At 41.2% G+C, this 13325-nt stretch overlaps 1 pseudogene; it reads right to left on the bottom strand.

Moving 5' to 3' along the window:
* LOC100520937 lies at nucleotides 4010–7380 on the bottom strand (annotated as a pseudogene).

Below are 13325 nucleotides of genomic sequence, written 5' to 3'. Positions count from 1 at the left end.
AGGTGGACAGTTTCTGTCAATGGCCCCCTAATAATTACTTCCTTCCATTTTATATTCTTCACCTGAAAACCATCATATACTCAATAGTCTTTACATAATATTCTGTTTTAAAAATGATTAGAGTATGTGAAGACATGATTTCTTTTTCAAAAAATGAAATAATATGGAGTTCCTGCCATGCCTCAGCAGAAACAAATCTGACTAGTATCCATGACACAGGTTCGATCCCTGGCCTCGCTCAGTGGTTTAAGGATCCGGCGTTGCCTTGGGCTGTGGTGTAGTTCACAGACACAGCTCGGATCTGGCATGGCTGGGGCTGTGGTGTAGGTCGGCAGCTGTAGTTCTGATTGGACCCCTAAACTGGGAACCTCCATATGCTGCAGGTGCAGCCCTAAAAAGAGAAGAAAGAAAAAATAAATAAATAAGAAAAAGAGATATAGTTGCATTTCTTCATTACCAGGACCTAAAAATTATATCAACATATACTTCCAACAGATCATTCTTTGCATTTTTTTTTTCCTGCTCATGAATTTTAAAGTCAAATTTTAGTCTTTTCAATAGGAGGTTAAAAACAAGACTGCCTGTTAGGACTTTCTGGCTAAAGTAAACTAAGAAAAGATACACCATAGAACCCTCAGTTTCTAAAGAAATGAGAGAGACCAATCCTCTCCTCACTTCAAGATTACTGAAAGGAAGGCTGAGGAACATCAGGAAGAAGAATGCAGGGGAAAATCCTTTGTAAAGATGGTCAGATCTTTTTCTCCTAGCCCATCTGTTCAGAGAAAGGAGAGGTTTCTGCCTCCCTCAATCAAGTTTGACTGTGCTCAGGAGAACCCCTCAGAGGCCCTCCCCCGGCCCCTTCCTGCTCCTCCTTCTCAGAGCCACGCAGGCGCAATAGCGCTGGTTCTGACCTTGCAAGCCGGAGAGGACCCTGTGGCAGAGGCCAAGCTCCTGGGCTGCGCCATGCGACATGTATGTTCTGAGGTGTCTGAGAAGCCAGTCCAGGTGTCCTGCAGACACGTGTTTTGCCCTACACTCCTGTAGGAGTGTCTGAAGCCAAATAAGCCTGTCTGAGGGGCGTGTCTCAGCACTCTGGCGCCTGAGCCTTGGGGCTTAAGTGGATGACCGAGAGATGGGAGACTTCTTGCCATGGCTGAAATTTAAAAACTTCTTAAAAAAAAAAAAAAAAAAAAGGAAAAATAAAAGGGGGAGAACCCACTTGGAGAACTTGACACATGTCCCTTGAAGGGGTGGTTGGTCACAACAGCTATGTATGCCTCATATATAGCCAACTTCTAAAAGAGAAAGCCAGTTTGGAGCTGCCCCTGTAGAAAGAGAAAGAAGAAATCTTCAATAGGAACAAGGCACTCTTCTACTAAGGGTGACCAGAGCAGCGAGTTTTTCTAGAGCCAGTTGTGGCCCCTGCAGAACTGAGCTGGAACTGAGTTCTCTGAAAAGAAACCCTGCATGCAAGGCCTAAATGGATGGTTAAAGTCAACTCAATACAGGAGTCTTTTTGCAATAAAAGCCAGGAATTGAAAGAGGAGTCACACAGAGCCAGCTGGAGGAAGGTGTCACCTGGAGGTCACAGGTAGGTGGATCTTTTAAGAAGTACAAAATCACTTCAGGAGAAAAATAGCGTTTGGGCATGTTGTCAGAAACTCGGCATCTGATCACTGGTGCTGAATAGAAATGTGGAAACCCAGAATTTTGGGTGAAGGAAAAAAAATAGCTTTTATTGCTTTGCCAGGCTAAGGAGGCCACAGGAGGACCATGCCCTCCTTTGTGGAATGATCTGGGGAGTTGTATAGTCAAAAGGTTTTCAGACAAGAATCATGGTTGGGGCAAACATGCATTCTTTCTTTCGGGGAATCTTAGTTGTTGAAGCTGGTGTCAGGAGATCTTAGCGTGATCCTGGTGGTGGTCTTCTGGGTTATGGCATCTTGACTTTTCCTAGACTAGCAATGCTGGTGAGAAGGGCATGTTGATCAGAGATTAGAACAACCTAGGAAAGTTCCTGAAAAACATAGCATGTTTATAATCTTCAACCTACTGGCAATTGTGCTCAGGGTGCCTAATCTTTAGCTTACAGGTGTTCATGTTTAGGGTGCAATCAAATGAGGGAGAAACACAAGGAAGGGCTCTAAGCTGTTCAATTTTAAACTATTCATCTCTAAGCTATTCATTTCTAAAAGAAGCATAATGAATATAACTTTTCTCTTAGGTGTATAAGATGCATACATCATTGTGTGTATCCCTTGAGGGGAAACGAGGATCCTCCTCCAAGGCTGTACTATTGTTGCTTGACTGTTTCTCTCTTGTCGTATCCCCTCCCCTCCCTTCCCTGATCAGCAATGGTCTGAACCTTCCCCCTTGGAACTCAGGGAAGGCCATGGAGCTGAATGAGGTTCATTTCCTATAAACAAAAAATGGAGGACACAGAAAGTCTTTTGTACCCAGGAGCCCTGTAGGGTCCTGCTAGGTTTCAGGCAGGTCGCAGATAGAGAACTCCAAAGAGAACTCCTAATTAGAATTGGTCAACCCTGTGTTTGCAAGTGTGGAGTTACAAGGCAGGGAACTAGCAAGTGGAAAAGAGTTCCCCTTTTATAGGTTTCAGAGGGTTAAAGAGGATTTGACATTGAACTCAGATCTTGAACAAAAGAGCTAAGAGAAATTGGAGGAAGGACCAAGTAGCTACATTATAAACACTTGTCCACTTTTCCCATAGAACAAAAAGCATTTTTCTTGGACTCAGGACAAATGCAATCCTGGTCATTTAACTATTTCTTGTTTCTAAATATAACCAAAAGTAGTCTGAGGGAGACCTAAATTAAAAACCCCTTTTGTTGTGGAAAAGAAAGTTAAAAAAAATAACCACCTTAAAAATCATGGAAGTTGAACAGCTGGGTTTGGAGCAGATGTGCATAATAACTAATTAGTAGCCCCAGGCAGGATTAAAAACAGACTTGAGGGAGGAGTTAAATATAGGTTGATTCATTTCAGTAGAGGCGCTAGTTAGTACTCTCACAGTAAAAATGATGTGCTAACAGAGTTCTGCCGAAACTAGGGCTTTCTGGAAGAGTCTGCGTGGTACGTCCAGCTCACAGTGAAGCTCATGTCCATTGTCAGGTGGAACCTGACAATGAGAGAAACAGTCCAACAAAATGAGATGTAATTAAGGAAAAGGCACTTGCACCAAAAGAGTACACAAAGCAAGAAAGAGTGTTTGAGGCTGGTTCAGGGCAGTAATAAGCTGACAGTTTTGCTTAACAGCTAAAGACTTATTTGCCCCATTTTTTCTGCTGCTTTGACCAGCGTCCCCACTATGACAAAAAAAAAAAAAAAAAAAAAAAAAAAAAGAAGAAGAAGAAAAAGAAAAACAAAAAGTAGTTATGGGGCTCCAATGGGGTGGAAACAATGACCACACATTTCTCCCTCAGAGGGAGATTGTTGCTGCGGGTTTGCTGGATTTTCCATTGAGTCCAAATGATAAGAATATTTAGGTGAACAATTGGACAAAAGTGGGTTTAAACTTTACTGCTGAAAGAGGAAGCCTGGGACTAAATTAAAGAGAGATCCCTCACTATCATTAAAAAAGGATTCACTTTTGTGTGACCATTTTGGTTTTAGGAATAAAACATGTCAAGGCTACAAGGGTTGAATAATTTAGGTTAAACCATAGGGCCCTGTCTGCAAGCACTGCTGTTGTTTTAATAGCAGAAGTTAGATACTCATGCACATGTAGAAAATACAATAACCTTCCTTTCTGTGGCAGGTGTTAAAGAACTGTTTCAACCAAGGCATAACTTGAAAAGAGAGTTCCTGACAGCAGTAACAAAACATTCTTCTACGCTTTCCTTTAAAAAGGTGAGTGACTTGATGAATACCATTTTTAAGGCAGAAAAGTGACACCTGCCAACAAGTTGTAAAGAAACCAGAACTAAACATACAAAGTTATGCAGAAATAAAGAACTAATCTGCATGAATTCCTACCTTTAAAAATTCAAACTCAGATTTCTGATGGAGAGCCTGTGGTTGCTCTCTGAGACTCGTCTAGGTCATATTTTTCACTGGAGAAAATGGCACTGCACTGGTGGTCTTCTGATGTGTAGGTCAGCGCAAGACTGTATGCCAAGATTTTATGAATAATGAAGGACTGGCTATCAAAATATTTGTTCAGCTGAAGGACAAAGGGTTTCTGTTTTTTGATCTTCAGGAAGAATGCAAGGGTTCAATTGGCGTGGAAAGGAAGGTGGAGACAGGGCCGAGAGGGAGCCAGGAGGAAGGACCCTAACCTTCATGGTCAGTGTTTAGGAGCCCCAAATCTGCCTCTTGTCTAGGGAGTTTGTTAGGAAGTAGGATTGGGCCTTTCAGACAATCTTGTGTATACCTTGTTTGCTAAGAGCCTGATGATTGCTTGCTAATATTCTTGTCTGAGTTATTTCACAGTGATCACTCTCTGCTACACAGTGTTGAAATTACATTCAGAGATTTAAAAAAAAATCGTGTGTATAGCAATATTTTTCCACAAAACTAAGTGTAAAATATCTTTAACAAGTAATGATATTGTTGCTGAAACTCTGCTTCTACTCATTGGTACCAAATAGAAACTCAGACTTTTGGGTGAAGTAGAAAAGAATAGCTTTATTGCTTTGCCAGGTAAAAGGGGCCACAACAGGCTAGTGCCCTCAAAACTGTATCCTGCCATGAAGGGGGTAATGAGGAGTCTCACAGTGTTTAAGGAGCAGGTCAGGGTCAGCTCATGGACATTTCTCTGATTGGTTGGTGGTGAGGTAATTGGGAGTCAGCACCATCAGCTTTTGGGTTCCAACTGGTCTGGGGTCATAGCTATATGTGGGCAGCATACAGTTAGCTTATTCCATCGGGGGTGGGGGCGGATTTCAGTCTTTGCAAAACAGCTAAAAGGACATGACTCAATATTATCTATAGTCCTTGAGGAAGAAATAAGAAGACTTCATTGAACTGCTAAACTGTTATTACTTTGCCTTGCTTAACTATTTTTTTTTTCTTTCTGCATTTTCTCACTTCTCTGATTAATTTTATTCATTGACGGCAGTTTTTCAAGAGACAAAGGCAGGCGGAGGACATGGGTGGAGGTCTATTCTGGGAAGGCCCTCTAGGGTCCTGCTCGGTTACAATGGTAGTAAGAAATATTTGTCATAGTTGTGCAGAAATACATCTCCATTTGCAAGGCTTAGAACATTTCCAAAATATTCCCTAGGTTTTTTAATACTGTGAACCTTAACAGTCTTGCTATTTTTTTCTTTGCATTTAAATGTGACTGTTTGTATTAAAAAAAAAAAAGTTTACATGCAAGTTTGATGATCTCTAGTCCACCAAATATTCTCTCCTGCAGCACAAAAATGACAGTGATGATTATAAAATACCACCAAACAATACTGTATAAACAGATGAACAGGCACATTGCAGGGCTGAACAGGGTCCAGTAGAAAGCAATTTGACCTCAAACAAGGACTCTGGGCTTAGATTTACAAGTAGAATGATAGTCTGTCCCCTAAAGTAAAAATTCTTCTCCCCTCAATAGAAGGGGCACAGCCTCTTTCTTTCTCTTACCATTGTTTGTGGCACCAGAGCTGGAGGTCCTCTCTGGACAAGGGGAGGGTGTCCACCGGTGTCAGTGGACATGGAAGTGGATCTCTTTGGGAAAGCCCCCAAGGAGAAGGTGTCTCTCTGTCTGAGGTGTGTTGTGAGGGTTTGTCACCATGAAGTCACGGCCAGCATGCAGATTTTTACCTTCTCTTACACAGTCTGCTACCAAAGTAAAGCCTGTGGTTCTTGAATGTAAGACATAGGCATATTTCAGAAGTCCATTCTTTTCAGCAAATTCATTATTTTGAACTACGCTGTTTTCTGTGAAATCAGTTCCTTCTAGGAATATGAGGAGTTGAAGTGGTTCATGGAAATCGCAAAAATAGTCATGTCCTCAAAATGGCTCTGTTGTCCTTCAATTTCCTATGACTGAAGATATAGGCAGCAGCCTGCATGGTCCAACCACATCCAGGAACACTTTTTTTTTTTTTTTTTTTTGGCAGTGCCTGTGGCATGTTCAAGTTCCCAGGCCAGGGATGGGACCCATGTCATAGCAGCAGTGACAGTGACAGTGCTGGATCCTTATTAACCTGCTGTGCCACAAGGGAACTCCCCAGGAACATTTTTTTTTTTTCTTTTTTCTTTTTCCCAGGACACTTTTGAGACTAACTTTGAGGCAAATTTTCTCCAGTCTGAGGTAGCTATATCTCATCAGACAATTCCACAGGAACCTCCAGTCTGTTCAGGTCCAAAGATTTGTAATAATGACATTTCCTTCCCCAGGAACAAATTCATCACCTTATAGCCACTTTTATACCACTTGGTCTCTAGCAATGCCACAGGTGGTGAGCCAGGTTTCTACAAGGTGGTCATTGATCCAGGTTGTTGATATGAAGATGACTTTACAAACACCCAAAGGTAAAAAGGGACCCAGTGTGAAAATGCTTCAAAAAAACTTCCCCAAAACAGAGTGAGTGTAAGGCAAATCCCTCTTCACAACACTGTGATTATTCTGCATGTGAGTCCTTGGTTTGACAGATGAATTGCAAATTTATTCTTCCAGTCTGTATTTTTCCCTTGATTCTCTCAATGGTGTCTTATAATTCTTCCCTTTGAGTACCTTTCCTCCAATAGGCCACCTTTACATGAGACCCTGATGATTTTGATGACATAATTAAGTGTTTAATAATCTCAGAAGCCTAGAGGCTTCTGTTAAGCCTGGTTCTGTTATACCTTATTTGACCCAACAATTCATAGGGTTTACAATTCTCCTGAAACTCAGGAGCAAAGAACTCCCCGTTCTCTCCTTCTTCCTAAGTTAATTAACAATTCTCTAATTTCCAACCATATAGTTTCCAAAAACCAAAACAAACCAATAAAACACCTTAGTCCTCTCTTTACTTGCTCAGTAGGTGCTCCCTCCTCCGCCCCACTATTCTCCACATCCAGTCATCTTCCATTATGCTTTCAAAATGTGTGTGGAAGACTGCAAACTTTGTACTGTCACAGTTAATGCCCTGGCTCACTACCTGACCATCTCTTATGCTATCTCTTGTGGTCTGGAGCATGGGAACTGCCCGTAACTGGTTTCTTCTTTACATTTCGTCTTCAATCCTGTCACCACCAAGGTTCCCTCTCTAGAATATAAAGTCGATTATGTTACTCATTGGATTAAGGTCCTTCTATTGGTCCTCCTGCCCACAGGCTAAAGTCACTACCTTAGGTGAGAATTCACAATCTGGCCCCAACCTTTCCTGGCTTCTCTCTCAGCACCTCTTGTAATCTCTGGTCTGACCCCTGGGCATCCATGCCCTTTCACTCAGCCTAACTTTACACTGCTTCCTCCTCTGACTAGAAGCCCTTTTTGTCTTTACTCTGCAGTGGGCTCCCTCCCTTTCTGACACAGGACCACCCCAGCAGAAGCAACTCTTCCCTTGTGTGTGTTCATCTAAGTACCATTTTAATGTCATCTAAGAAAACTTTGCCTAACTCAAGTCACAAAGATTTTTCTCCTATGTTTCCTTCTAGAAGTTTCATTATTTTAGTTTTCACACATTAAATTTTGATTTTTTTGTAAAAGATGTGAATTATGGATTGAATTTCTTTCTTGTCTTCATCTTCTTTGTCTTCTTCATATAGAGCTATTTTTGTTGCCTATTAAAAAAATCCCTTCTCCTCTGAATAATCTCTGTATCTTGTCAAAAATCATTTGTCCAAATACATACCAAATATATATGGATTTATTTCTGCATTCCCTGCTCTGTTTCATTGATGTATTATTGGTCCTGACAATAATAACACACTCCCAAAATTACTGTCATTTCAGAGTAAGTCTGAAAATTAGATAGTGTCAATCCTCCAACTTTTTGTTCTTTTTCAAAGATATTTTGTCCTTTGAATTTCCTTAAAAATGTTAGAATCCACTTGTCAATTTCTAAAATTTTTTTCTTGGATTTTGCTTGAGATTGTATTGAATCTATAGATGCACTTAGAGAACTTAAATCTTAGCAATATTAAGGATTTCAACTATTAAAAATACTGTTTTTTAAAATATTTAAAAAAATTTTTTCCTAGCAATGTTTTATAGATTTCAGTTATGCATAGATCTTGCATACTTTTCCAGATTTATCCTTATCTGGTGAAGAGACCTCATAACAGTGAAAACAAGTTTTCTGAGACATTAGAACTATAGGCTTTACCTTGTAGAAAAAGCAAAGAGCCATACTTCAGCACACATACGAACAATGATATATAAAATAAAACAATAGAGTCTCTGAAAGAATGAATCTGGATCATATTGATAGAGTTGCTAAAAATAGGTATGATGGGTGGCAGCTGGCTAATGGTTGGAATGAACCTTCTTGAGAAGGATTTAGAATGAGCTGATGGTCAAAAGAGAATAAAGTTTAGGAATCTGTTCACAGAATTGTTAATTTTTTTAATGATGAAATTTAAATTTTTCATCTTAGGCTGATCTAAAATGGCTCCTCATGTCTTCTTGGCAAGTTTAGGTAGATACACCATTTATTTCAGTATCACAGAGTTTAACAGATCAAATGAAAAAATTGCTTTACTCTAATGCTGATTAACACCAGGTCAGGTTGTGTTCAATGTCAATGAAATCCCCCATGTCTGGAAACCTTTAAAAATTGAATAGTTAATAATCTGTGATGGGTGGTACAGATACTGACCTCTCAATAGCCAAAGGCTTCAAAACTCTAGAGCTTCCTAAGACACTTTGCAGCCCTATGTGTAATTAAATAATAATGTTAAATGAGAGTTCACATAACTTTATGACTCTGAGTTTATGCTGCCCTAGGTGGATTTCCTTAGGGCACACTCTTGAATCATTCTAGGCTATGGGGAAAATATTTGCTGTTGAAATGCCTTGCAGCTATGTTAAGTCGCTTGAGTGGCAGTTGACAGTTCTAAAAGGCTGTGGCCTTGGAAGCTGCTGAGTCTCCTACCCATCCTGAATTCCAAACAGAGAGAGTTATTTTTAACTCCATTATCAGTGCACATGACTGTCCTTGCTGGGCAAGTGAGCCAAACTGATGAGATTTATCTAGTGTTGAGGTGAGAGAGGTGGAGGGGCAGCCAGTAGTTTCCATGATCCTTTAAGGTAGCAGACAACATTGAAAAAAATAATCACAAGCCAAATAAAATAAAACAGCCATTTTAGTGAACTATCCAAGAATACCAAAAGTTTTAACATGGAAGCAAATAAAAAGTTACAAGGATTTTTCAGTGTGATTATTCTACTGAAACATAATTCAAGTGTTGATGGGATGATGCTGATGGTACAGAGACCAATTTACAAAGATCTCTTGACATTCATTTCATAGAGTGTTTAATCCTCACAATATTTTTATCTCTGTGGAGAATGTCATTCAACTCACACATTATCCCATTCTTCATAAATCACTCAGCTACAGACTTCGAACTTCAAATCACTCAATTCAACACTTACAGAGCTAGCACGTGCAAAGCATTAAATTAGGGCTGGAAGGGAGTCCAAGGTAAATAGAACATGGCCTTCACCCTATAGGAGATCACAGTCTAATAGGGAAGACAGACACACACATCACTAACTTTAAAATGAGGGAATCTCTAATGAGTGTTTCTACTACTGTTTTGTGGAAAGAGAGATGAATTATGGCTATGTGCAAGAAGGTAGAAACAGAACTTTCTTTTCTTGTTCTGATGACTTCTAAAACATCCTCATGAGTCTTTTTGCTCATCATGTCATGACATATCATCAAATAGAATACTTGCAGTTGCAAGTACAATAATAATTAACTAGCATGCCTTAATGAGAAAAATTTTATACACAAAGTTATCTGGAAGTAGGTGGTTCTAAGTGAGGTACAGTCACATAGTACCATTAAGGATTTGGACTCTTTTGAACAATCCACTTGGCCAACTTCAGTAGTAATTTTTCCATCATTTAGCTTGTTGCTTCCTGGTTTCAGGTGGGCTCTTTCAGCACTAAGCATCACTTGCTATACAGTTGATCCAAAGAAAGTAGAAAAGGCAAGATTTCTCATTCTTCATATCAAGGAGAAAAGCCCTGCCCAGTAGTAACTCAGGACAATTTCTCTTATATCTTCTTTGTCAGAATTTGGTCATGATTACTCTTCAGCAAAGGGGTATTACTCAGCTTACTTATCTTTGGTCACTCATATTTCATTTCTTGAATCTGTCGATAGAGGGGTCTGCTTTCCCTGAGCATGTCACTGCCCAAACACAACTGAGAATATATAAACCAAAAAGAGTGAGGAAAGAAGAGTTAGTTACCAATAGTGTCTGTGAGAACATATCCATGTATCTAAGCACTCAGTGCTTATGTTACCGGAAGGGAGACCCCTTCCAGGGCCCTTGAGTGGTCTCTTTTCTAACACTCAGAAATCAATGGTCCAAGGAGACACTTGTACTGACAAAGCAAAAGCCTTTATTGGGAAGAGGCATCCAGGCAGAGAGCAGAGGTGTAAGGGAAACCAGGAGAACTGCCCTGGCCTGTGGCTTGAAGTTTCAAGGTAATGGGGTTAGTTTCTGGGTTGTCTCTGGCCAGTTGTCTTGCCTTTGCCCGTGTTTGGTCTGACTCAGAGTCCCTCCTAGTGGTGCACACATCTCTCAGCCAAGGTGGATTCCAGCATGAAGGTTTCTGAAGGGTGTTTTGCAGGACGTATTTTGAGCTGGTTCTCCTCTCTCTTTTTGGCCCCTCCTGAATTCTTGGCTGGTGGTAGTTTGTTAATTCTGTGTACCTTATCGGGACCGCCTATTCCTGCAAGAAGTCATTATTGTGCCTGGCCAGGGCAGGAGGTTTTGGTCAATGGTTCCCTAACAACTCCCTCTGAGAGACTTCATACTCAAGATACTTCTTGGGGATTAGGGTAGAGGTCTCTTTCTTCTGTAACTACTTCATTCTGAGAGTAGAAGTCTCTCTCTACCTGATTTAAATCGAGGTATATGAAGCCTGAAATCTGCTTTCACCCTTGTAGTGGCATCAATTTAGCCTGCTGGAGATAAACTTTGTGAGCAGTTGAAACAGGGGCCAAACAGGAGACCTAATATGGTAGTCACTGCCAGACACAGATATGCAAGGAGCCAAGGGAGGATGGGGGGGAAGCTCCAAGTGCCTATTGTGCCTAAATCTCAGACTTTTATGGCCTGTTCTAAGAGTCCCTTGATGTCTTCTTAAACCTGCTCAGACTGATTATTATAAAAACTACATTCATTTTTCAGATAGAGACAGGTGCCCCCTCCCCTGACCTGTGGTAACTCAAGAGCCCAGACATTTTGTAGGTCCATAGTGGCTAAGAAATCTCACTGGGGACTGTAGACGTCAGAGGGTCCTTGCAGTTTTATCTATGGTTCCAGCAGTGTCACTTGAAAGCTGCTGAAACTTAAGTATAGAGGTCCTTTCAGTGGGGGCTTCTGCCAAACCTGTGGTTAATCCCAGGGCCAGGAACAAGGGTGTATGTACCTCTGTACAGTGTATCTTCTGGTGGATATACACTGGTTGAGGCAAGGAAGCATAATTCCATGCCAGGTCTATGTGAGTGTAGCATATCATAGAGAGCAGATCCCTGAACAAAGGGGACAGAGATAAGTAAGCTCTATTCCTGCATATGAAATAGAATCATGGGTGGGTCCAGGTTGGGCAACAAAACAGTTTTGCCAAAGGGGGTTAGGATTTTCATCTTTCTTATAATTGTATCACAGTATAATGGAACCAGGGGAAGTCCTTCAGTAACTGGGAGGAAATTGTCACTCTGCTTACCCCAAAGTCCTCAGCACTGAGACTGTTTAGAAAGGGGTTTGAGTGCTGAGAGGCTTCCTGGGAACTGTCCTCAATGTAGAGAATGTTATGTTTGGGTTTCCGCCATAAGACTAGGTTCTTGGGGTTGGGGACTCCTATAAGGGAGTAACAGAGGTCAGAGGCCCTAGTCTGGTTTAGAAACCAGGATGGTTGGGTGTGATCTTTTTGGTCATCCTGATAAGAGCATGGATTGATGGTGTCTCAGGAAAGCCTCATGCCTGGGTGTAGGTATAGCATATTGGAGTTTTTTTGAACTTCTAGTTTGCAGGCTTCAGCTAAACCACATTACCCCAGAGTGATTTCTAGATGATGATTTTTCATCAGTTCTGACCCTGAAGGTTAGTCTACATTGTGAGCTGTCCAGATCTCCTATAGACACCCTTGTTGGGGACTTGTTGAGGCAAATAAGAAAGGTCACTTGGAGGATGTTGGTCAATAGAGAAGAAAGGGTTTGGGTGAGATTACAGATGTCACTATGGGGGTAAATACAGCCAATTATTGCAGGTACTGGGGCATAAAGTTCGTTTTCTCTTTTATTCAAAAGGCTGTGCTGTGAACAGGAGTGGTGGAGCTGGGCTGGAAGGCCTATTGATACCCTAGGATAGGCTGGATACCTCTAGCTTCTGGTACTAAGGCAGATACAGCAAGGGGTAGTGAGGTTGAGTAGCAGTGTGATTTGTGAGTGCATAGGCATCATTAAGGGAGTGATTAGTAGTTGCACAGGGAGGCATAAGCGGGAAGAGGAGAAACATTATAGGATACATTTTTATTTATCTGAGAGAGACTTGATGGTGTTCTGCCTAAATAGGAGTCTGAGGGAGGAATGCTTCAACCTATCCTGTGACTCCGTCAACAGAGACTAGTAAATGAAGAAAACCCTTGCAATCTAGGCATAGCTGTAAAATCTGCCAGTCTTCTCCTGGGTATGACCCCCAGGTTTAATTAGGGGAGTCTGCAGGGGTATCCTCTTGGATTGTTTCTTGGACAGGTATCATACCTCTGTGTGATCTGCCAAATAACCTTAGCCAACTGGAGATGGTAGAGAATGGGCTTACCCAAGGCTTCAGGTTATCTATTCCAAAATGTGTATGTTTATGTAAAGAGTTAATAATTTTCAAAACCTGAGAGTCGGGGTTGTATTATTTAGGCCTGGTTAGTCTGGAACCACCTGTGTGATCTGATCTCCCAACCCTGCTTAGCAATTGGGAATGTTCCTCTGGGATATAATTTGGGGTTAGTGTTCCCTGGGGAAAAAGGGGCCAGATAGCAGTGGCAGGGGTGTCTGCCTTGGCAACTCTTTTTGCCTTCTGATCAGCTTTCGTATTCCCCTGGGTCTCCTTGCCTTCTCCCTTTTGGTGACCCATGCAATGGATGACAGCTAATTTAGCAGGAAGTTTGACAGCCTCAAGGAGCCTGAGAATGAGTTTTTTGT

Source organism: Sus scrofa, chromosome 15, assembly GCF_000003025.6.
Source record: "Sus scrofa isolate TJ Tabasco breed Duroc chromosome 15, Sscrofa11.1, whole genome shotgun sequence".
Classification (NCBI taxonomy): domain Eukaryota; kingdom Metazoa; phylum Chordata; class Mammalia; order Artiodactyla; family Suidae; genus Sus; species Sus scrofa.
Note: the sequence above shows the minus strand (reverse complement) of the source record. Positions and strands in the feature narration are given on the sequence as shown.